Source organism: Triticum urartu, chromosome 7 (assembly GCF_003073215.2).
Source record: "Triticum urartu cultivar G1812 chromosome 7, Tu2.1, whole genome shotgun sequence".
NCBI classification, from domain to species: Eukaryota; Viridiplantae; Streptophyta; class Magnoliopsida; order Poales; family Poaceae; genus Triticum; species Triticum urartu.
The window spans coordinates 715,348,675-715,373,678 of record NC_053028.1 but is presented as its reverse complement, the minus strand read 5'-3'; the positions used below and the strand labels follow the sequence as shown (position 1 = coordinate 715,373,678).

Genomic DNA, 25,004 nt, shown 5'->3' with positions numbered 1-25,004 from the left:
GCGCGCCGAGAGAGTGAACCGTGAGGGTTGCCTGCCCGTACACTCCTCCCGCCCAGCCCTCTGGCGAGAGGGGGTCACCGGCGCCACAGGGGATGCGGCCTCCCTAGCCGCCAGAGGGGAAGAGGGGGTCGAGGCCGCCTGCCCCGGACCGCCTCCCCTAAGCACAGCCGCCATCCGCTGCTCTGGCACCACGAGGGTGGGAGAAAGAGCCGAGGCCACCTGCCCCGGACACCCTCCCCTAGGGACAGCCTCCAAAGTCGATTCCATCACCTGAAGTGAGACCGTGGGGAGAGCGGGAGAAAGAGGAGCCACCTGCCCAAACTTCTCCTCCCCTCCCCCGACCGAAGTCGTCACCGAGATACTCCCCTCCAAGCCTCCGAGCACAGGGCTATCAACGCCATCAACCTACAAGTTAGGTAGCGTGCGCCTCAAACACGTCATCGGACTCCACCCGGTCACTCTAGAGTCTGGGAGGAGCAGAAGCTGGCTCAAACGACCCAAACCTCAGAGAACTCATAGGCACCAAAGAGGATGGTGCCGTCCCATCCCCGGGCCCTTCCCCGGGCGTCTGAGTAACGGGGCCCGATCCGTTGGACAACTCTCGTCCAGCATCATCAACTGGTGCCTCCTTGGCACCCGAGCTGTCATCACCCTCGTGCATATCTACATCAGTCCCATTGTTAGCCTCAGCGAAGAGATCGGCATCCTCAAACTCAATCTCGAGGTTGAAAATATGTCCCCTATATGTCCACTTAACCATATCAGGGACAAACTCAATATCCAGAACACTCACCAGCAGTCGGGCCACACCGTGAGCTCGGGTTAAGGCCATATCCACTCTCTCAGTTCTTCCGACCATGATACCCAAGCTAGCCACGACTCGAGCATCCTGCATCGGCTTCGAGGGAGCCCCGGAAAATCGTAACCATACCTGATTAAGCGGCTTGCCCTGTGGCTCAACCTTCTTCCAATCGTGGAACTCCAGGATGCATTTTGTGCCAGGTACTCTGCACGACCCAAAACTCAAAAGTCTCTGCAAATCCTCCACAGAAGGGAAGTCAACCTTGAACATGCTGGCCTCAAGCCTGACAAGCTCCCACTGGAAGTCACCTGGAGCTAACTCCTTAAGCCTCTGCACAATTTGAGTCTCAGAGACATCTCCTTGGGTAACTTTCACAACCCCAGTGGTCAAACTCTTTGTCTCCTCAGGGATCTCTCTCGCAGCCGGAGACTCAAAGAACATCAACTCAGCACAATATACTCCATAAATTGTAAGAGTCAGCATCTGATCACTCAATATCGGGCATTCCCCCGTATTATGTGTTGGCTTACCACACGAATCACAAAGCTCCGCCACGCATTCAGCAATAAAGTGGCCCTTCTCACCACAACGATAACACATCATCTTCTCCTTCTTACGCGCCCAATTGGATGCTCTATCCGAGTCTGCCCTGTCTGTCGCCTCGACCGAAGTCGGCGCTGTAGCCATAGTCCCAGGTACCTTAGCATTGGCCAGCGCCATCACCACGTCCATAGCCTGACCAGAAAATTCCGACTGAAAGAGCTATATATCGACTAGAGGGGGGGTGAATAGGCGATTTTTATGAAAGTCTACAAAACATGAAGTTTCAAAGACAAACGATAGAACCGATCCTATTAATATGCAGCGGAAGGTAGACTACACTAGACAAGCCATAGTCAAGTATTCAATGAAGTGAGCACAAAGACTAATAGCAGCTAGGCAGTATGGATCAGGATGGAAGATAGTATGAAGCCAGTCAGAACAAGTAGTCACACAGTGAAGTCAAACAGATAAGGCAAGCAGGCAATGACTTCACGAAGAAAAACAGTAAGGAAAGAGAAGGAAAGGATAGAACCAGTAGCTTGGGGAAGACAGTGATTTGTTCGACCAGTTCTAGTTGCTGTGACAACTGTATGTCTGGTTAGGGAGGCTGAGATTTAACTCAGAAGACCGCGTCTTCACCTTATTCCCCTTGAGCTAAGGACACCCAGTCCTCGCCCAATCACTCTGGTAAGTCTTCAAGGTAGACTTCCAAACCTTCACAGACTTCATTCACCGGTGATCCACAATGACTCTTGGATGCTCAGAACGTGACGCCTAACCGGCTGGAGGATTCACAGTCCTCAAGTGTAACAAGTCTTCAGGTCACGCGGACAGAAAGACTTTAGTGATGCCTAACACTCTTTGGCTCTGGGTGTTTGGGCTTTGTCCTCGCAAGGATCTCTCTCTCTCAAATGCTTCGGAGGTGGGTTGCTCTCAAACGACAAAAGCCGTGCACTAACTCTGAGTAGCCCCCAATTTATGGTGTAGGGGGTGGGCTATTTATAGCCACTAGGCAACCCGACCTGATTTGTCCGAAATGACCCTGGGTCACTAAGGAACTGACACGTGTTCCAACGGTCAGATTTCAAACACACGCGGCAACTTTACTTGGGCTACAAGTAAAGCTGACTCATCCATCTCTGGATAAGATTTGCTCTCATTGTCTTCGCTCGAAGACATAGGATTTGGTTGAGCATCACTTCAGTCACTCTGACTTTGTTCACTAGGACCCTACTTAACAGTACGGTGGTTCCTATGACTCAACAAAGAAGAAAAGGAAACAACAAAATGACTAAGTCTTCGCGCTCCATAGTCTTCACACAATGTCTTCTCTTGTCATAGTCTTCAATATGAATATCTTCATATACCACCATTGTCGTCAATGTCTTCATACATTTTTAGGGGTCATCTCCGGTAGGTAAACCGAATCAATGAGGGACTACTACCTGTGTTATCCTGCAATTCTCACAAACACATTAGTCCCTCAACCAGGTTTGTCGTCAATACTACAAAACCAACTAGGGGTGGCACTAGATGCACTTACAATCTCCCCCTTTTTGGTGATTGATGACAAACTGGTTGAAGTTTTCAACGGGGATAAAAGTATGTGAAATTGTAAAGGATAAAGGTATTGTCATCATAAGTAGCAAAAGGCTCCCCCTGAAGATGTGCATATAAGTAATTTGCTTCTGGAATGCAAATGCACATGGCAGCTTGTACTTGTGGAGATCCACTTCAACTTATAAAGACAATTCCTCATGCATAATTTGATATGACGAATATAATGATATGCATAATGAGAAATGGACGTCTGCAAAATGACTAAGTGCGGAATTTGTTGTTGCACATGCGGAATTTATCATCGCATCACACAATATCAGAAAAAGTAGCAGACGGCCATCAAGTTTAAGTGTTACAACTCAAAGAACCAAATGTATCAAAAGCGAGAGTTGTAAACACTAGGCAAAATATAAAGCAACCGCCCATATGGACCTGCTTGAAGACTATCAACTCATATGCTTCTCCCCCTTTTGTTAGTAAGGACCAAAAAGGTTTGAAGACATAGAGCCTCTACTCGTTCCCAGAAGGAGTAGGAGAAGATGCAGGGTCGGCGTTGGTGTTTGGCGCTGTAGACGAACTTGGTGCAGTGTCGATACGCGTTGGAGGTGGTGAAGTAGCATCATCTTGATCATTGATCACTCTGGCATTCACCGTTGCAGCAGAGGAGGAATAATCAGAGTCTTCAAGAGACGGAGTTCGACGCAAGACAACATTCCTTGGAGGAGTGGAGTCAAACTTGAATCTCTCAGTGAAGCTATCGTCTTGAAGATCTGCTTCAGCACTTAGCAATGTCAAACTCTTCCAAGACCTCCGACAGGTTTCATGTGCAAGAAAGGCATTCTTGGTGGCAAGATTGCGAATGCGATTGACGTCCACCAAGAGGCTTTGCATCTGGCGCTTCAGCCAGAAGTGATGCTTATCCTGTTTCTTATGTAGAGCAACCAGAAGCTCTCGGTCATTGAGAACACGAGATCGCTTCCGAGGCCTTTGAGCAATAGTGCTTTCAGTGGCTTCAGTTTGGGCACGATGAGGTGCACGAGTGTTGCCAGCCAAAGGATAAACACGAGTGACGGCCTGAACTCCTTAAATGGGCTGAGTGAAGCTTTAGCGATCAACGTTGTGAAGATAAACAGGCTATTTGGCAGGCTCTGGGTATATGGCTTCAACTGACATATCAACCTCTGGCAGAAATATCAGATGGTTGCGAGCAGAAGGCTGATAGTTAATAGCAGAATGAAGCTTGATAAGGTGCATGACCCATGGAGCGTAGAACTTAAGTCCAAAGAGATCTGAGCCTGATGCAGCCAACTGCCTGATAAATAAATCTTGAGCATTGAAGCTGATGCCGTTGAAGATATAAAAGACCAAAGTCTTCATTGCTCCTTCAAGTTTGGCTGATGAAGAATGTCCCTTGACAGGCCATAGAGTTCGCCTGATGATATGATAGATAGTGCGGGGCAGATACTCGAGGTCTTCGACAAAGAACTCTTTTGGGTAATCAGCGTCGCGTGGAAAGGGCTTCATCATGCTCAGCATTTGGCTCATGTTGGGCTCTGACTTCTGAAAGATACTCTCCAAAGCATCGCGGTGAAGCTGACAACCAGGTTCATATAATTCTCCTGTAGTCGGCAGGCCAGTTAGCTCAATGATGTCAAAGGCTTTGGCTTCATGATGGACATTTCCTGTCATCCACTAAAGGACCCGTGTCTTCGGATCCCTGTTGTAGCCGCGAATGTGGAGGGTTGCATAGAATTGCAGCAGAATCTCTTCATTCCAATGCTCCTTATCAGTTACAAAGTTCAGCAGTCCAGCATCACGGAAGCAATCAAGGGCTTCTTCAAGGCATGGTAATCCAGCAATGGCATCGCAGTTAAGACGCATATGAGGGAAGATGCGCCCTTGATCATATAGAACACATGAATAATAACTGCGCTGCTGATAGCTCCAGAACCGATCTGATGAAATCCTTGGCCTTGAATAGGGGTTCTTGGCGCTATCGAATAAAGTGTTGTGCGCTATGAAGCCATTGGCGTTGAAGGACCCTGGTGAAGTGGCAGTACCTGGAAACATGGGCAGTCTTGGCTTTGGCTTCTGGACCTGTGGCCTGTGCTGAACATGATAGTCAAATTGAGGACCAACAGCAGGAGGAGGCACCAGAATAGGCCATCTGACAGTGACCAGCTGACCATAGTTGTATGCTTGCTCAATAGTGTGTGGCCTGGGAGGCGGTACAGGAGCAGTAACATTGGCAGTGGCAGTGGCAGTGACTTCAGGCTGCAGATTTGCATCAGGTGCAGCATTCACTTCAGGTGCTATCACTTCGGCCACCACATTGACTTCAGGCGCCACATTAGCTTCAGCCATGACAACGTCATTGGCTTCAGTGTTGGTGTTGGTGGACGCCTCAGTATGTGTAACCTCCACTTCAGAAGCTGGAGGGTCGGACACGTTCTCCTCGACTTGGTTTGTTGGGGGTGTAGCAACACGTGCTTCTCTTGGTTCTTCTTTTTCTTCATCGGCTGATGCAGCCGAAATATCTTCAGCCGCTTTGGCTTCAGACTCAGGGATGTTCGCAGCAGGAGAGGCTTCAGGAAAGACTTGGCGTGAGACAGATTGGCGCTCTTCTCCTTCTAGAACACTTGATAGATTGACTTGAGGCCTTGGTTCTTTGCGAAGCCTGCGGAATGCTGGCGACACTTGTGGAGACGGAGTTGGTTGGGCCATAAAGTCTTCATCTTCAATCACCGGACCGGTGACTTGAGTTGGGGGAGTTACTGGTGTTTCTGCTTGACGGGGGGAGTCTTGTGGGTGATCAGCCCATGAATCATCCCGAGCAATTGGCGTCAAAGGACGACCAATGCTGATGAGTTCGCTGTTCATGAGAACAGGCGATGATACCACATTGTGTTCGATCTGAGGAAGGACTTCATCATCGTCAACATTGTCATGGGGACCAATGTCTTCAGCTGCGGTGGGGTTGACAGCTGGAATGCCTTCAGGAGCCTCTGTGGTAGCAGGCTCATGAACAATCAGGCGACGTTCTTGTTGTGTAGATGCAGGACGAGCAACAGAAATTGGCTCGACAACGAGGGGCTCTGTGGGAGCAGCCCAATTTTTCTTGGTCTTGCGCTTCTTGGTGGGTGGAGCATCATCAGTGGTGTTCTTGGTCTTGCGCTTTCGGGCTTCAGCTTCGGCTGCCCTTGTCTTCTTGAGTTCTGAAGCAACTGTGGGGACCTTAGGCTTCGAGCCTGTCATGCTGGCAGGGAAGACAATGCGAGGTTCTTCCTGCCTAGATGCTTCAGCTGGGGCCACAGTTGACTTCTGCTTCTTGGTAGCCATCTTGGGGTCGATGCCAGGACGCCCAAGTGCCTTGCGCTTCTCAGCTTCATTGTAAGCTTGAACACACTTGGCAGCCAAAATCTTCATGTGCTCATGAGAACCTTTAGCTTCTTCACGCTTCTTGTGAAAGGCTTCCTTGAGCTCATGCAACATGACCTTGAAGTTCTAGACGTCTTGTACGCTGAGCTTGGCCATGTGCTTCTTGAATTGAGCCTTTTCAAAATCGATCTTATGCTTCAGCTCAACAATTTTCTGAGCTAGAGCCAGCTCAGAAGCAATGCTCCATGGAAGGAGACGTTGAGGCCAATGGGAAGTTGTAGATCGTCAAAGCTGAGATTGGGGGTGTCAAACCACTCATCAATGAAGTTGTTCAATACTTCCACATCAAAGAGAGGCAAGTCATTGAAGATTTCCGCTTCTTGCTTGCTCTTTATCAGCTGCTCAAGAGCGTCATCAGCAAGATCTTCGTCACTTGACAAATCAATGGCGTCACTCTCATTCCTCAAGGGACCGGACTCAGTCGCTGCTCTAGCAAAAATTATGTCCGATTTGTACAAAGGAGAGGAAGAGGAGTTCATCCGCATCAAGCCACGGGATGAATTCTCCATGTACAACCCTCCAAGCTGGGTGAGCTGCCACTTTTTACTCCCAACCTTCCCGCATTCTTGTTCATAAGTATTTACCTTGTTGTTTCCTAGCAGGAACTGCGAAAAGCTGTAAGGGAGGTCCACAGCCCGCCTCCACAACCGGAGGACCCTGACCGGGTCCTCGACCCAGGACTTGAAGAAGATCCAGACACATTTCTGGAGCTTATTGACAGGAAGTTCTATCAATTAAGCTGCGACGGTGCCATGGTGGCCATCATAGCCGATTATCTGGGACTACTCCCTGCATCGCATGTAAGTAAAACCGGAGTCCTAACTTCCTAGAAGGATCCCTTTTTCTGCACTTCACCTACCGCACACATATGATGTTTTATAGGGAAGGCCCTCGGGACGCCGTGCCGAACCCGCAGTGACTCACCAACAAGGGGCACCGAAGCCGGGTAGGCTTAAAAGGAAGGCGGTCAAGACTGAGACGCCATCGCAGAGGTATGAAAGAGAACCCTGCTCCGTGGTGGTCGTCTTTTAAAACATAATAACACCCATGTTTCCTAGTAGGAAAACCGCTCGCCGGACTATATCCGGAGAGGTTGCCGGTCACGCCTCCACCAGTCGGGCTCCAGAGCCGGACATATAGGCGGACGCTAACATGGGGCGAAAACTGGATGTTCCTCCTACAGAGGATGCAGATAGGCTATCCGCTACAAATTCCAAAGTGGAGAGCACCATGAATCACAGGCGTCGCCGGGCCGTACTCCGTGACGCTTGTTTCTCCCAAGAGGCGTTCGATGCCTTCAACTCAGGAGACGCGTACATCCGAGCTGCTCAAAATGGTCTTGCGAGAGCCACGGACCAGTATGTAAAGGATATACGGGTAAGGAAATCTAATAATTATGTATATCAGTAGCCCCTGAGACTTGAAACAGTTGGCACAACTGATTTAAGGATCATTGTTTGCATAGGTTCTTACGGATAAGAATACCCAGTTGTCTCTAGAGCTGGAGGAGTGCAACCCAGCTTCAGGCCGCAGTTGCCGCAGTGAAGGAGTCCGAGAAGGCCCCATCAGGTAACACTTGTTTTCATTGCAAAGAATGTTGTGTATCAGGTAGTATGCGGCATGCGTGCAAATCTAACAGTAGATTCTGCAGATGACTCTTGAGTGAATCCGGAGGTCATGCGAGGGGATGAGCAACATGCTAACCGACAGCTAAAGGCTGGCGAGCGCCTGCTTACACGGGTTAGGCGGGAGAAAAACGATCTCCTGGACGCCAATACCCGGCTGGGCGTTGAACTTAAAGATGTTCGAGCCCAGCTCGCTGACTCCGTAAAGGAGAATAAGAGGCTTCAACGCGGCATTTTTCAGTATGTGCTTGAACGAACTTTTAAATAGTTTGGCGAAGAAACCGGCTGACAGAGTTATATCTGTAGGTATGCTGACGGGTCGTCCCGCGAAGGAGATGCCCGGGTCTACAAGCGATCTTATGCCAGAGCTCTCACAACTGCACGAACAAGTACGACAGGTGATGCAGGGCGTTACCCAAGCCTTGTGGCCATCCGCCTCCCTGCCAGGAGGCATGAGAGGGCTTGTAGAAAAGCTTAAGGGAGCGCGGCGGCGCTTCAGATTATGGAAGATATCAGCCTGCCGACAAGGTGCAAGGGAAGCCTGGGCCATGGTGAAGACGCGATATACCAAGGCTGACCCGAACCACATGGCCGAGGTCGGACCCATGGGGCCTGACGGGAAAGAGATCCCCGTCAGTTTGGTTTATGACTAGGTAGAATTAGCCGCAAAGTATTATCAACAGGACTGTAGGCTAGACAGCCTGTTGGATGGTATAGAAGAAGAATTTAGTCAGTCTAAGTGACTGTGTACTTCAAGTGACATATATTGTCCCTAGCCAGATTGTAAATCATTTGTTATGGCGGACCCTTTCGCTTCAACCTCCGGCCCCGACGGTCTGGAGTGTATCTGAATACCCGCTCAGTTATGTAAAAACCGGGATATGCGCGGAAACCAGGCGTAGGGGTCATAAGTGCTTGAACAAACAAGTACCGAACTAGCTATGTTATATTACATGGATAGTAAGAAACATCTTCCAGGGAGAATAGTTCCGTTAAGGGTTCCTTTCCCTGGGTACGCATGCATTAATGTGCATGTCCGGACTGCGAAAAGAGACGCAGGATATAAACTTCTGGGGGCATGTAGTACAATAAATAGAAATCATATTTTGTTCACCGATCGAATATTCCCTTAAGAACGCTAGCTTTCGGCTTCACCCAGTCTGAGATATACATCCAGCTGACCCGGCAGTAACAATCGCAGAGGTGCTCCCCTTATGCCCTAGCCGAATTAACGGGAACGTAGGGCATAAACACAAGAGCCAGGCAACCCAGCTTGGCCAAAACTTAAGTCATATCAATGCATATGGTGGTGAAAAAAGGTACATGTGAAAAGTAACACATGTGTGGGGCCTAGAGCCCGGAACGTAGCTATATTAAGCTTCTGTATAAGAAGCCCCCAGTTAGTCCTGGCAATGGGAAGCCCGGCCCGGCCGGCCTGACCCGAAAAAGCCCGACCCGGCCCGGCCCGATGCTGCCCCCGGGCCGGGCTCGGGCCTAGTTTTTGAGCCCGAAGGCCGAGCCGGGCCGAGCCCGGGCCCGTCGTTTTTCCATTTTTCTGAAGGTCGGGCTGGGCCGGCCCGAAGCTCGACGGGCTTTTATGTGCTCGGGCCGGGCTCGGGCCCAGAAACACAGGCCCGATGGCCGGGCCGGGCCGGGCCCAGGCCTGGGTTTTTTTGTGTCGGGCTTGGCTAGGCCCGGCCCGGCCCGAGGTTTGGCCAGGTATACCCCCAGGTATCGTGAGCGTAGCTAGCGCGTCAAGATTGTGTAGTCAAGACACATTTTAGCCTTTGAAGGCCTTGCAGAAAAAAAGGGGGAGAAAGAGAGAAAGAAAGAAAAGACAGATAACGAATATATAAAAAATTGAAAGAGGTAAGGAGACGAACACCGCGTCTGGCACTAGGCGTAGAACCTTCGAAGTCTGCCTGCGTTCCATGGGTTTGGCTCGAGTCGATTGTCCGATGCATCCCGCAGACGGTACGCTCCACCGGTCAGAACTTGGTTAATAATGAAGGGACCTTCCCATTTGGGCTTGAGCTTGTTATTTTTCTTCTCCGGTAGGCGTAGAACGAGTTCACCAATGTTATAAGTTTTGGCCCGTACTTCTCTGCTTTGATACCTTCGAGCCTGTTGCTGATAGAATGCGGAACGGGCTTTTGCCACGTCACGCTCCTCCTCCAGGGCGTCCAAACTGTCCTGCCGATCAAGCTCGGCTTCTTTCTCTTCATACATGCGCACTCGAGGTGAGTCATGAATTATGTCGCAGGGCAGTACCGCCTCTGCGCCGTACACCATAAAAAATGATGTGTATTCGGTAGTGCGATTCGGCATGGTCCGCAACCCCCATAGTACGGAGTCGAGCTCCTCTACCAAGTGTGTATCGGATTCCTTCAAGGATCGCACTAATCTAGGTTTAATGCCACTCATGATAAGACCATTTGCTCGCTCGACTTGACCGTTAGTTTGCGGGTGATAGACAGAAGCATAATCGAGCTTGATGCCCATGTTACTGCACCAAAGTTTTACCTCCTCGGCTGTAAAGCTCGAGCCGTTATCGGTGATGATGCTGTGGGGGACGCCATAACGGTGTACAACCCTAGATATGAAGTCTATCACTGGTTCGGATTCGGCCGTTGTAACTGGTTTGGCTTCTATCCATTTGGTGAATTTGTCCACCATGACCAATAGGTATTTTTTCTTATGGCTTCCCCCTTTAAGGGGTCCGACCATATCAAGCCCCCAGACCGCAAAGGGCCAAGTGATGGGGATTGTTTGGAGAGCGGTAGGCGGCCTATGGCTTTGGTTTGCAAAAAGCTGGCAACCGACGCAACGTTGAACGAGGTCCTGTGCGTCTGCTCGGGCCGTCGGCCAGTAGAAACCTGTACAGAAGGCCTTGCTTACAAGGGCCCGGGCTACAGCGTGGTGGCCGCCAAGTCCAGCATGAATTTCTGCCAAAAGTTTCCGTCCTTCCTCTTCGGAGATGCACCTCTAGACCGCCGCACAATGCAGCGTGCCTCGTCTGGGTCCTCGGGTAGTTCCTGCCGAGTTAGGTAGGCCAAGAATGGTTCTGTCCACGGGGCGATGACAGCCATTATCACGTGGGCAGAAGGTGTTATTTCGGTGGCAGAGCCTCCGATTATGTCAGAGTGTTCGATATTTGGTGTTGTGGCCAGGTCCGGACTATTGTTACCGGTCTCATCTTCCCATACCACGGATGGCTTAAACAGCCTTTCCAAGAAGATATTAGGTGGGACAGGGTTGCGCTTAGCGCCGATGCGGGCGAGGATATCCGCCGCCTGATTGTTTTACCGGGCCACATGGTGGAATTCAAGCCCCTCGATCCGAGCTGACATTTTGAGGACGGCATTGCGATAAGCCGCCATTTTTGGGTCCTTGGCGTCGAAGTCTCCATTTATTTGGGATATTGCGAGGTTCGAGTCCCCACGCACCTCCAGGCGTTGAATGCCCACGAAGACTGCCATCCGGAGACCATGTAACAGGGCCTCATATTCTGCTGCGTTGTTGGAGTCTGTGTATAGTATTTGGAGTATGTATTGGACTGTATCCCCAGACCAGCCAGCATTTTAGAGCCGTCAAAGTGCATAATCCAATTAGAGTACGCGCCGTACTCTTTAGGGAGTTCGGCATCTATCCATTCGGCGACGAAATCAGCCAGTACTTGTGACTTAATGGCTCGTCGTGGTTTGTATATTATGTCGAACATGAGGAGCTCAATAGCCCATTTAGCAATCCGGCCCGTGGCCTCGCGGTTGTTTATTATGTCGTTGAGTGGTACTTCAGAGGCCACCGTAATTGAGCACTCTTGAAAGTAGTGTCGTAGTTTCCGTGATGCCAATGAAGACCGCATATGCTATCTTTTGATAATATGGGTACCGTGATTTGCATGGAGTGAGGACAGTGGATACATAGTATACCGGCTTTTGAAGCGGGAACTTATGTCCGTCCATCTCTCGTTCGACGACGAGCACTGCGCTTACAACTTGGTGTGTTGCCGCTATATATAGCAGCATTGGTTCACCAACTTTAGGTGCGGCCAAGATTGGGTTTGTGGCCAAAACGGCTTTTATTTCTTCTAATCCGGCCGTGGCCGCATCCGTCCACTCGAAGTGTTCGGTGCGTCGAAGAAGGCGATAAAGAGGCAGTGCCTTTTCTCCTAATCGGGAGATGAAGCAGCCTAAGGCAGAGCATCCAGTTAGTTTCTGGATTTGCTTGAGGTCTGTTGGGATGGCCAACTGTGACAGAGCTCGGATTTTATCCGGATTTGCTTCGATTCCACTGTTGGAGACAATGAAGCATAAGAGCTTTCCGGCAGGCACGCCGAAGACACATTTTTCCGGATTGAGCTTAATGTCGTATGTTCGAAGATTGTAGACCGTGAGCCTCAAGTCGTCTATTAAGGATTCGACGCGTCTGGTTTTGATGACCATATCGTCTACGTATGCCTCCACTGTTTTGCCAATCTGTGTCTCCAAGCATGTCTAAATCATGCGTTGATAGGTTGCACCGGCGTTTTTGAGCCCGAAAGGCATGGTGTTAAAACAGAAGGGGCCGTATGGAGTGACAAATGCCGTTGCGGCTTGATCGGACTCCGCCATCTTAATTTGACGGTATCCGGAGTATGCGTCGAGGAAACACAATGAGTCGTGTCCTACTGTAGCGTCGATTATTTGATTGATGCGAGGGAGGGGGAAGGGATCCTTTGGGCAAGCCTTATTAAGGTCCTTGAAGTCGACGCATAGGCGCCAGGATTTGTCCTTCTTTGGTACCATCACCAGGTTTGCTAGCCAGTCCGGATGTTTTATTTCTCGAATGAATCCGGCCTCCAGGAACTTGGCTAGCTCCTCTCCCATGGCTTGTCGCTTAGGCTCAGAGAAGCGCCGAAGAGTTTGCTTGACCGGCTTGAATCCCTTTAGGATGTTAAGGCTATGCTCGGCTAGCCTGTGTGGGATTCCTGGCATGTCTGAAGGATGCCAGGCGAAGATGTCCTAATTCGCGCGCAAGAACTCCCATAGCGCAGCGTCTACTGTGGGGTTTAACTGTGCCCCGATGGATGTTGTTTTTGTAGGGTCCGTTGGATGGACTTGGAATTTGACTATTTCATCTATTGGTTTAAAAGAGGTGGACTTGGATCTTTTGTCAAGTATCACGTCATCCCTGTCCACTGTGGAGCGCAGTGCAGTCAATTCCTCGGCCGCGAGGGCTTCGGATAATGCCACGAGGGCTAGTGCGGCTGTTTTATTTTCGGCGTGGAGTGCTATGTCCAGATCACTAGTTAGAGTGATGATTCCATTGGGCCCGGGCATTTTGAGCTTCATGTACCCGTAATGGGGTATAGCTTGGAAGATTGTGAATGCCTCCCGCCCTAGAAAGGCGTGGTATCCGCTATTGAATGCGGCCACTTGGAATGTGATTTCTTCGGACCTATAATTCTCCGGCGTGCCGAATACCACATCTAGTGTGATTTTCCCAGCACATCGTGCCTCCCGACCAGGGTTGATTCCTATTAAGGTCGTGCTACTTTGCTCAATGAGGCTTCTGTCTATTTTCATTTTTCGAAGAGTCTCCTCATAGATGAGGTTTAATCCGCTGCCGCCGTCCATGAGCACTTTAGTAAGTCGGAGGCCGTCCACAATTGGACTAATGACCAAGGTGGCTGGTGCTCGGGCTGTTCAGAATTTAGGTACATCACTGGCATTGAAGGTGATAGCCATATCACTCCATGGATTTATTGCTACCACGTGGCAGACTTCGGCAAGGCTGCGGAGTGCTCGCTTACGTCTATTATTTGAGGCGAAGGTCTCGAAGACTGTCAATACTGTATTGTTGTTCTCCACGGGGTGGTGCTCTACGGTATTGTTGATGAGGAGATCCTCACCGCTCTTGGCCACCTGCCGGAGTACCCCAACATGCTCTAAGGTTGTGTGTTGGCATGGTATCCGCTGTACTTGAATTTTGCATGGCCCATTAAGACATCCGTCCAATTCGGTTCCACGTCCTGTAGTGGGCTTTTGCTTCTTTGTAATTGGATCGGGTGACTTACGAGAGTGCACCCTTTTAGTTCGGACTGGGGGTTTTGTCAGAGCTGAAGGATCCCAAAATTTTGTTTGAGTTTTCCAGGCGCTTTCCATCGCACAGTACTTCCGTACTATGGCCGCCAAGTCAGCGAAGTGTGCTATGTCACGGCGACTTATAGCGTTGAGGATTCCCATGTCCGTGCAATTTTTGCAAAAGAATGAAATTGCGTCTTCCTCGCGACAGTCCTTAACCTTGCTCATTACAAGGAGGAATCTAGCCCGATAGTGGTGTACTGTCTCTTGGGGCTCTTGTCTAATATGGGAAAGATCACTTATATCTGGGTGGGTGGGTAGATTTAGTTCCGAACCCTGACATGATCTGAGACCCAGGGGCGGAGGAGTTTCCGGTCTTGGAAGCTCGGGCTCTGGGATGTTGCCCGCTAGGTCTGGCCCGCTGTCTGATTCTAGGTTCAAGGCTTGGGCCATGTCCTCCCGTATACGGGTATCCGGCTCGGAGAGCTCAGGAATCTGGACATAGTTCTTCCTCAAGATGGAGGAAGAATTGCTGAGTTGCTCCTCCACCACCGCTATCTGGTGGGTGACCGGCGGAGAGTTAATCTCCCTTTGGTCGGGTTTAAGCCCAATCCGATCATAGTCCGTGGCGACTCCCAAAGCGGCGATGCGATCCAAGAGCTCGTTCAAGGAGGAGAGCTCCATTGGATCTATCTGCTCGGCGAGTCCCGAGCCGATGCGGAGGCGGTTTTTGATGACCCGAGAGGTCATCGTCGGCGCAGCGGCCGAACGGGCGGTCATGATGAAGTCGCCTAATCGGAGAGTTTGGCCTACAGCCAGGACTCCCCCGGAAGTGATGTTGTCCTTGACAACAAGATGAGCCATCAAGCCTTATGATGACGACACAGTGGAACTCTCAATGAAAGCACCAATGTCGGTGTCAAAACTGGCAGATCTCGGATAGGGGGTCCCGAACTGTGCGTCTAAGGAGGATGGTAACAGGAGGCAGGGGACATGATGTTTACCCAGGTTCGGGCCCTCTCGATGGAGGTAATACCCTACTTCCTGCTTGATTTATCTTGATGACATGAGTATTACAAGAGTTGATCTACCACGAGATCGTAGAGGCTAAACCCTAGAAGCTAGCCTATGGTATGATTGTTGTCCTACGGACTAAACCCTCCGGTTTATATAGACACCGGAGGGGGCTAGGGTTACACAAAGTCAGTTACAAGGGAGGAGATCTACATATCCGTATTGTCAAGCTTGCCTTCCACGCCAAGGAGAGTCCCATCCGGACACGGGACGAAGTCTTCAATCTTGTATCTTCATAGTCTAACAGTCCGGCTGTCTGAGGACCGCCTAATCCAGGACTCCCTCAGCTGCGCTGCTTCCTCTCTCTTTTCCACAGATCCATGGCCACCGCGCTCAAGTTAGATCAGGCAACTGGGGTGGAGTAGTGGGGATTTTTTTGCTGCAAGTCGTCGTCGGTTGCCTCTGCATGTTCCATGTCGTTGCAACTCCGGCAATCCCTAGCTATCTTCCCATGTCGCCACTGGAAGATTTTCTCTTGTCTTCAATTTTGCTCACACGGTTTGTAGCTTTTTGAATCACTGGTAGCAGCTTTTCGACTAAATCAGTTGAATCCTTTTTAAATCACTTTCTAGTTCCAGCTTTCGTCCAAATGGATGATCTTTTTCCTTCTTTTTTCCCAAAATCACCGGTTCCAGCTTCCCCATCACCGGTTGAAGCTTTTTATTCAACGGGTCGTAGCTTTTTTTGATTTTCAGTCCAGTGCTGGAATCACTTGTTGGGGATGTTACAAGCAGGGGCATTTTTTTGCTGGAACCATGCTCTTTTTTTGCTGGAACCGGTCCCAATTTTTGCTACCACCTTTGTGTTTTATTTTGCTGGAACCAGTCTAAAAATACTACCACTGTCTCTCGATTTTGCTGGAACCACATTAATTTTTTGCTGGAACCGCCTTTTTCTTTTTATTCAACTTGACCATGGTAGTTTTTGCTGCTGAGATTTTTTGCTCCAAGTGGCTCTAATTTTTGTTGGAACCGTTCTTTTTTGTGTTTGAAACGGTGGTGCATGCCTACGGCGGCGAGCGAGGGACTGCTGCTGCAACCAGGGCGGTGAGAGAGTTGCAAATCGTCAACAAAAGGGACACTAGGACCCAAAGGAGGTCATGCTCTAATCCCAGCGGATGTGCGGCGAGCAGTGGCAAGCTGGTTGTGCCGTGACGGCGTGGCAGAGCTGTGATGCGGGTGGGGACTGAAGTGTTGTAGGATGGGTGGATGGCCACGCGCGGTGAGGCGGACAGCGCACGACGATGCAGCAGGACGCATGGGGGAAGAAGATCGGGATGAAAGGGCCGCGTTGACTTAATCTAACGGTCACACGCGGGCCAATCTGACGGTGGCTGGTCGACCGGCCCAAAGTTGGGCCGGTGCACCGGCGCAGATTACTGCCCTTAAGCTATAGAACATTTTTAATGTCGAGAGACCAGTTTAATGTAGACATAATGACAACAGTTTTTTTTTCTGTCTTTCCAGGTGCAGCTGGGGAGTTTATTTTTCACCCGATACGTGCCAGTTTTTTTGTTTTTTTGAAATACGATACGTGCGAGTTATGGTTTCTGATTAACTAGAAAACTTCCTTCGGTTGGCGCAAGTTTTACATTAATTGCTCTAGAAGTTAACGATCCAGAGCCGTTGGCGATCATGACACGTACGCACTCCTAATTGGAATCCATATTGGTAGATCGGAGCCGACCATGGAATTTTTGGATCGTGTATAAAAGGGATCAATCTGGCTCCTCGTGTGATCGGTCATGGCCGCGACGTCTCCCAAAACGTGGTCGACGCACAGGTCGGTGTTCGCCCAGGGCACGCACCGGTTCGACATCGTCGGCTACAGCGCGGCACGGGAGGCCCTCGGCGGCTCCGTCCGGTCCGGCAGCTTCAGCGCCGGCGGCTTCCTCTGGGCTATTATCCGCCGCCTCCAAGCTCCCAATCCAGCGGCCGGGCAATGTGGCCTTGCGTCGATCTCGCTGGAGCTCTCCAAGAACGACACCTCCAAGGACGTTGTCGCGATGGCTAGCCTCCGGATCGACGAAACGAATGGCACCGGCCAATTCCCGGCTGCCGTGTGGCGGAGCCACGAGGCCAAGACCTTCGGCGCTCGGTCCATGAGCGCCGTCGCCTGGGAGCTCGCCGTCCCGGAGGCGTTCCAGAACCACGAGTCATGCTACGTCATCGACGACTGCCTCACCATACATTGCACCGTGGAGGTCCTCCAGCAGCAGCTGCAGCAGCAGGATTCCACCGCCATCAAAAACTGTCTCGTCCTCGTGCCACCGGCGCCGAGCATCTGTCAGGACTTCTACAACCTTCTCAGGGAGAGGCGGTCACCGGAGCCGGACGTGACCTTCATCCTCGAGGACGACGGCACCGAGGTCCAGGCGCACAAGTTGCTGCTGGCCATGCGGTGTTAGACAAAATAGGGTTTGGAACAATGCTCGATACCCTTGGTGGGTACGGCTGTCATAATTTATAAGAGGGAACCGTACAAATACAGGTTATGTTACAACACGTATGTCTAATATATATTTAGTCTAACACCCTCCCTCAATTTTAACTACGTCCTGAAACACTCAGAAGGTTAAGATTGCGACAACATCCTTCAAAAGAAGGCAAGGGCAAGGGTTTAGTGAAAATATCAGCAAGCTGATCCTTAGAAGAAACAAACTTAATCTGAAGGAGCTTCTGAGCAACACGTTCCCTCACAAAATGATAGTCGACTTCGATGTGCTTCGTTCGGGCATGAAATACTGGATTGGATGAAAGGTATGTGGCACCGATGTTATCACACCAAAGAACAGGTGGCTGAGTTGGGGAGACCTTCAACTCTCGAAGCAACGACTGCACCCACATGATCTCAGCTGTGGCATTAGCAACAGCTTTGTACTCAGCTTCGGTACTACTCCGAGACACCGTAGCTTGCTTGCGAGCTTGCCAGGCGATCAAGTTAGGCCCAAAGAACACAGCATGTCCCCCCGTGGATCGCCGATCATCAGGACTACCAGCCCAATCGGCATCAGAAAATGCTGAGATCAGTCCAGAACGTGCAGGCTGAAGATGGAGACCATATGAACCAGTGTGACGAACATAACGTAAGATACGCTTAACAGCTGACCAGTGAGAATCACGTGGTGCATGAAGATACTGGCACACACGGTTAACTGCAAATGATATGTCTGGTCGAGTAATGAGCAAGTACTGCAGTCCACCCACAATGCTGCGGTACTCAGTGGCATCCTCAGGAGAGAGCAAGTCACCAGCAAGAGCTGTTAGTTTGTCTGTGGCAGACATGGGAGTCGTAGCAGACTTGCACTGCAACATACCTGCACGACGCAGAAGATCCTGAGAGTACTTCTTCTAAGTAAGAGTCAAGCCACTATCAGAATGAAGAACCTCGAGGCTCAGAAAATAATGCAGTCTCCCAAGATCTTTAACAGCAAACTCAGCACCAAGAGAAGACACAAGCCGATCCGTAGCAGAAGCAGACAAACTGACAAGGATGATGTCATCAACATAGACCAGAATGTACATAGTCACCTCAGGTCGCTGAAGAATAAACAGAGACGTGTCTGCTGTAGAAGGAACAAACCCATGTGCACGAAGAGCAGCGCCAAGACGGGCATGCCACGCACGCGGGGCCTGCTTCAAACCATAGAGAGCTTTGACAAGGCGACACAAATGATGTGGCTGAGCCGGATCAACAAAACCTGGCGGCTGACGCATATAAACCTCTTCTTCCAGAACTCCATGGAGAAAGGCATTCTGAACGTCAAGCTGTCGAAGCGACCATCCGCGAGTAACAGCCAAAGAGAGAAGAACACGAATAGTAGTTGGTTTAATAACAGGACTGAATGTGTCTTCGTAATCAATGCCATACCATTGTTTGAATCCCTTGGCAACCAGGCGTGCCTTGTACCTCTCAACGGAGCCATCAGCATGTTTCTTCACCTTGAATACCCATTTAGAGTCAATGATATTGACACCAGATGGAGGTGGAACAAGACGCCAAGTGTTGTTTCTTTGAAGAGCATGAATCTCCTGCTCCATCACAGCACGCCAATGTGGGATGCCAAGCGCTGCTCGAAAATGTCGTGGTTCAGTCGTAGGGTCAGCCTCAGCATGCGCCACACAAGCCGCAAGCCATGCGACAGTGCCGTCAGTGCGCTTCTTCAGTTGGAAGATGCCACTTTTGCTGCGAGTATGGGGACGCAGGACGACAGGCGGAGATGGCGCTGGAGCTGCCACACCAGAGGAGCCACTGTCCATCAGCGGCGAGGAGGACGTGCCGGCGGGCGAGTCTGGTGGCACGATCAGGGTCGGCGAAGACAAACCGTGCGTGACCTGCGTCGACGGACCAGGCGACGAAGACTCGGTGACCTGCGAGGCCGCCGGCCCAGGGGATAGCGCCGCGGGTCCAGCCGGCCCGGCCGACAACTCCGCAGGTTCGGCCGGCCCAGGCGACAGCGGGGCCACTGGCCAAGACGACTCGGGCACCCCGTCGGATCCACGTGCATGGGGCATGCACGCGTGATCGACAGCGGGGTCAGGCGGAGTAGTGGCGGGGGCAGTCTCGTTGAGCGCCTCGCCCGGCGTAGCAGCAGCTGGCGCAGTTGTGGCCGTATCATCATCCAGAAGCTCAATTCGAGCGCCTCGTCCAGTCCCTGCACCATGGTTAGGCAACAACAGAGGAGAATATGCAGCATCCACAAATTGATCAGGCAAAACTGGAAAAGAGTGCAACTCGGTGACGGGAGTATCGGTTGGTGATGTGAGTGTGGAAAACGGGAAGACAGTCTCATCGAACACAACATCACGAGAAATGTAAACACGATTTGTCGGAATGTGAAGACACTTGTAACCTTTGTGAAGAGGACTGTATCCAAGAAACACACATTTTTTGGATCGATACTCAAGTTTATGCTTATTGTACGGACGAAGATGCGGCCAACACGCACAACCGAACACTTTGAGTAGGGAGTAATCTGGAGTTTCATTAAGCAACACTTCTAGCAGAGACTTCATGTGAAGACGTCGTGTGGGAATCCTGTTTATCAAAAAACAGGCAGTAACAAAAGCATCGCTCCAGAACCGAAACGGGACAGAGGCATGTGCAAGAAGTGTCAGGCCAGTTTCAACTATGTGACGGTGCTTGCGCTCAGCTGCACCGTTCTGCTGATGTGTATGAGGACAAGACACATCGTGTGAGATGCCAAGCTTCTGAAAGAAGGTGTTAAGGTTACGATACTCACACCCCCCCCCCCCTCAGTCTGACTGAACATGGATAATTTTGTGCTTAAGAAATCGTTCAACATGTGCTTGAAATTGCATAAAGACATGAAACACATCAGATTTGCGCTTAATAAGATAAATCCAAGTAAAGCGACTGAAAGCATCGATGAAACTGACATAATAGTTGTGACCACTAACAGAAGTTTGGGCATAGCCCCACACGTCTGAAAACACAAGTTCAAGAGGAGCCGTGACAACACGACTTGATACAGAAAAAGGCAACTGATGACTCTTGCCTTGTTGACAGGCATCACACACTAGAAACTCCTTATTACTCGACTCAACAGGAAGACGATGACGATGAAGCACATGGCGCACAATGGGAGTAGCAGGGTGGCCAAGGCGAGAGTGCCACTGCGACGATGACACCCGAACACCACTGAAAACTTGAGAGACTCGTGGCACATCAAGCGCATATAAGCCGTCGCGAGCTCGACCACTAAGAAGAACGTCCCTCATGTCCCGGTCCTTAACAAAAAAAATGGAAAGGGTGAAACTCAACAAACACATTGTTGTCACAAGTTAATTTAGGAACCGAGAGTAAACTACGTGTGACTGAAGGAACACGAAGGACATCAAGCAGACGCAAGGTTTTAGTGGTACGTGAAAGGAGAGATGCCTGACCAACATGTGAGATGGGCATACCTGATCCATTGGCCGTGCGGACCTGATCGTGACCGGTGTAGGGCTGGCGAGTGGCCAGCTTGTCAAGCTGGCTCGTCAAATGGTCCGTAGCGCCCGTGTCCATGTACCAGGCAGGATCCACCGAGTATGAAGGAGTGAACCCGGGATCCGGTGTAGCGAGAGCAGCTTGCTTCTCATTGCCCTTCCCATTGTTTCCAATGCCAAGAAAATCTCATTTAAAGCGACGATGGCAGCGAGACGCCAAGTGCCCCTCAATGCCGCAGAGTTGACACTCAACCCCACCACCACATGCCTCGCAGTGGAGCCGCTTGCGGCCAGCCGTCTGAGGTGGAGCGGGCGGACGGGGCTGGTTGCCCGAGGTCGGCGGCGCTTTCTGCTTGGCAACGCGGGCGCCCCCGCGGAGAGCAGCGTTCGCAGAAGGACCCTCCGTGTAGACGCCAACGGAGCGGCGAGCAGCGAGCCTCTGTTCGGTGTTGAGAAGGCGTGCATAGAGATCGCGAGGCGGCATCGGCGTGTCACGTCCATTGATATTTTCAACAAGAGAATCATAGTCCTCATCAAGCCCATTGAGAATGAACGAAGTAAACTCCTCGTCACGGAGAGGCTTCCCAATAGACGACAGTGTATCAGCCAAACTTTTGACCTTGTTGAAGAAGGTCGTGACAGAGAGATCATTTTTCTTGACCTCACCCAGCTGGTTGCGAATGGCAGAGGAACAGGCTAGCGACTGCGAGGAGAAGCTGGAGTCGAGCGTGGCCCATGCGTCCCTCGACGTCGCGGCAAAGACCACCATGCCGGCCACGGAGGGAGTGAGCGAGGACTGAATGGCACCCAGAATAGCTTGATCCTGAGCGATCCACCGACGATGAGCAGGGTTGGACACCATGACGGAGCCACCAGCGGTCGAGGGCACCGGAACCATGGCCGGGGGACACGGCAGCGTGCCGTCGACATACCCCTCAAGGTAGTGACTACGCATCAGCGGCAACACCTGAGCGCGCCACAGGAGGTAGTTGTCGGCAGAGAGCTTCACCGTTACAAGATGAGCGAAGTGGAACGGTCCTGGTTTAGCCACCGGTGCGGAGAGCCACGAGTCGTACGTCGGAGGAGCACTATATGGAATTAGCGCATCGGCCGACGGAGGCGCACGATAGTGTTGGTGATGACCATAGGGCGCCGTGGGAGATACGCCGTAGGGCTGCAGGGGCGGCGCGATGTACGGTGCAGGGGCGACGTAGGGCGCGCCATACGGAGCCTCGTAGGACACGGTGGAAGACGGAGCATACTGCGCCGGTGACGGCGCAACGTACGGCGCGGGATACGGCCCCCCGTAGGGCACCTGGACGGGGGCACCATGGGGGCCTAAAGCCGGCGGCAAATCACGAGACGGAGTCCTGCCGTAGGGCAGCGACGCAGACGTGTTGTAGAAATTCTGCGGCAGAGACGCATCACCGGAGATTAATCCATCACGGGGCTGCACACGGGAGTTTGGCTCCAGAGATGCATCATGGGCGAGCGATGGATGCATCGCGGGCGATCGGGGCGCTGGTGGACGCGAGCCCGATGCAGCCGGACGGGCCCAGGCGAGCGGCATGGAGGCCATGAAAGGCGATTCCGTCGCCAGGGTTGACGGAGGCGGCACGGCGGTGGAGGCCGACGCGGCGGCGGCGGCGGCAGAGGAGGCGGAAGCACGGCGCGGATCGAACGCGTCGTCTGATACCATGTTAGATAAAATAGGGTTTGGAACAATGCTCGATATCTTTGATGGGTACGGCTGTCATATATTTATAAAAGGGAACCGTATAAATACAAGTTATGTTACAACACGTATATCTAATATATACTTAGTCTAACATGCGGTCGCCCGTGTTTTGTGCCCAGTTCCTGCGTGGGGACATGAAGGAGCGGAGCGCGCGGCGCCTCAAGATCAGTGGCCTGACCGCCTCGGCTTTCAAAGCCATGCTCTACTTTATCTACACCGACAAGCAGCCTACACCGAACAGACGAAGATGCCTTGTGGCCATGGCACAGGACCTACTCGTGGCCGCAGATCTCTACGACCTCGAGAGGCTGAGGCTCATGTGCGAGAAGGTACTCTCTGAGAGTATCGACGTAGGCAATGTCATGACAACGCTGATGTTGGCCCAGGGCAGACATAGCTGCCAGCAGCTGGAGGCATCCTGCATCGAGTTCATGGTGTCTGACCCCGACGTGTACGACACCGTGGAGGCCACCGAGGACTACAAGGAACTCGAAAAGACATGCCCCTCTTTTATAAACGAGATCACCAAGAAAGTAGCCAAGACCGCAGTTTCCCGCCACAGATCTCCTTCTTCCACCAACAATGGTAGCAAGATGACAACGAGAAGCGTGTCAAAGTATACCCCATCCAATGCTTGAGTGCCATGAGAAAGACGCATGGTGTGGGTCAGTACATCCGATCTGGTAGTTTTCAAGTTGGGGGTTATGAGTGGACCATAGAGGTGTTCCCTTCAGGATATAAACCGGACATCACCGATAGTATTGGTATCTTCATCAGGCCCTTCATTCATGACGATGATACAAAGGTAGAAGCATCAGTGACTTTAAAGCCCATTGACCCCACAGGTGAGTTGCCGCCGTTTCCTCGCCGTAATTTTACGCACGTCTATGCTGGCACGAACTGCGAGGGCTGGGGGTGGCCAAAGTTCATCATCGCAAAATATGCCAACACACACTACGTGGGACATGACGGCTCTTTCACCGTACAATGCCAAGTTGAGGTACCTACAGAGTCCCGCACTAGTAGCACCATCGGCGTAGGCACCGTCATGACGGTGCCACCGTCAAATATGGCATGGCATCTTGAGCAACTGTTGGTGAGGGAGGAGGGCTCGGACGTGAAGTTCCTGGTCGAGGACAGTGAGATCTGCGCCCACGGGCTTGTGATAGCGACGCGGTCACCAGTGCTACACGAGGCGGTGGAATCAGCTAGCGGCAGAGACCATGTAAGGATCGATGGAATAAGAGCCATGGCTTTCAAGGCCATGCTCCACTTCATCTACACTGACGAGTTGCCTCGTGTTGATGACCTAGTCTATATGGTCGGAGATATCACAACGATGGCCGGAGAGATGCTCGTGGCGGCATGCCGGTTCCGACTGGAGAGGATGAAGCGGCTGTGCATAAACTTGCTAGCCGAGAAGGTTACAACCGTGCTGAGTGCGCTGAACACGGCGAAGGTGGCACGACGTCGCAACTGCCCGGAGCTGGAAGAATACTGTAGGCAGTACATGTTGTTGCCACACATGACAAATAAAGTTACAGAAACTTGTATCAACCTGTTCCTAGAATCTTAACTAGCTTACCTAGAGCTATCTGCTTGTAATCTTGGTCCACCCGTAATATATTTTCGTGAAACTTGGTGCACCTGTAAAAAAATTTTATGGGAGAATTCATGATCAGCTACAAGATAGTTTCACAAAAATGTGTTGTGAATGGGCATGCCTATATGCCAGTCGCCTGAAAATAGTATTAGGGTCAGTCATTTTATTTTAAGCGCACGGGGTTGGCTCGCCTCGTCTCCGATCTGGATCAGGCTGTGGAGAAGCCTTGCGGGCGGCACGGCGCCGGTGCCGCTTGGAGATGGCAAGCTCGATAGAGGTTGAGGAGGTTATATTCCACGTTGTTATGATCGACGAGATCCTGACCGTATTCGTCCCCTCATCCATGGGCTGCATGTACGCTGCAGTCTCGGTCCTCTTGGTCAGCAAACTCATGGGCGGAGCTCTCTTCGAAGACTGGATGCCGTTGTTTCTACTGGCGTGCAGGGCTTGCTTCGTGGTCTCTCTCATTCTCGTTGTGTGCACCGCCATTTGTCGCTTCATCGTCGCCGGTGCTATCACCGCAGAGATGTGCGTGCGGCTGCTGCTGATGCCACTGGTTGCCTTCCTCGCCTACAGTCTTGCCGTCTACATATACTACCTCCACA

At 51.4% G+C, this 25,004-nt stretch overlaps 1 pseudogene; it reads left to right on the top strand.

Moving 5' to 3' along the window:
• Positions 1–17,112: 17,112 nt before the first annotated feature.
• Positions 17,113–24,372, top strand: LOC125519618 (annotated as a pseudogene).
• Positions 24,373–25,004: the final 632 nt, after the last annotated feature.